A 1,241-nucleotide genomic window follows, 5' to 3' on the forward strand; every position below is an offset into this window, starting at 1 on the left:
GAAACACCTCATTTTTATTAATGTCAGTGGTGCAAAAATCAGCTAAATTTCAGTTGCTTTAATAAATATAAACTTTTAAAAGTTTGATAAGTTTCAGAGGATGTAGGATGTTAGATAACTTTGTGAGTGTAAACAAGGGAGTTTTATATTGTGTGCTTTTATTTTGAAAAAGGGGCAGCACTGTTCCGGTAGCCATGTTGGCCCTGATTCAGTTTTTTTAATTTCCCCATGCAGAGAAGAGAGGAGAGTTCTGTGAATAAAGAGAGACGAGTTCTGTGCTCTAAAGTAATTCGACTCTGTGGTTGTCTCTGTGAGCAGGTTTCCAGCCCTCATAGCTCGCACGTTACATGAGTAGTTGTTACAGCCTGACTCCTTCCTTCTTTGTACTTGACAAATACAGACAGTGGACACCAGATAGCAGATGTTGTTGCACAGAAACAATAACTCTCCAACATGTGGAAAACCATAGCCAAGTCATCTGTTTAAACTTGTGATGAGCTGAATCAGCAAGTGTCCAGATTTAAATTAAATCTTCTTTGTCTTGAAAACAATTCACTCTGAACCCTGCCCTACAGATGATGATGACACAAAGAGAAATCARTGCTAACAGAGTCATCCAAAAGTGTACAGTTGAGGTTTAATAAAATAATATATAAAATATACAGTTGAGGTTTAATATTAGCTAATGCAATGTTCTTCTTCACTGGTATATCATTTTTGAGAAAGTTGTTTTATCAGCCTGAAATAAAATAAACGTTCTTGTTTTGGCTAGCTGTTAGCTTAGCCAGAAGAAAAACATCTGCTTCTTTCTCCATACTCCACTACTGATGTCCCTGATGATCATGTACTATTTATTGATGACTATAAAGCAGACCGTCACCTTTATTTCCTCCTATTGTTCGTTTCTGAGGAAGTGCAACATTGTTCCTGTGTCAGTTTGTCCCGGGGAATGTTTAATCATGCAATGATATCAGAAACCAAAAAATATCACCCAAAACATTGTTGTGTCTGATTATTGACTCCATTACTGACCATTTCAATCAATATTTGTGTGATGATGTTTTTTTATATTTCTCACAGATAAAGGATCAATAAGGACAATTCTCTAATTTTTCATAAAAATGCACATTACATATTTTATTTCATCCAAAGAACCTACACACAAAAAACAGTGGTTATACGTGAAATTATTATTTTTTTGTTTTTGATTTTTTTACATTTTGATCTATGCAATACGTAGA

The sequence above is a fragment of the Austrofundulus limnaeus genome, unplaced genomic scaffold (assembly GCF_001266775.1).
Source record: "Austrofundulus limnaeus strain Quisiro unplaced genomic scaffold, Austrofundulus_limnaeus-1.0 Scaffold382, whole genome shotgun sequence".
Lineage (NCBI taxonomy): Eukaryota > Metazoa > Chordata > Actinopteri > Cyprinodontiformes > Rivulidae > Austrofundulus > Austrofundulus limnaeus.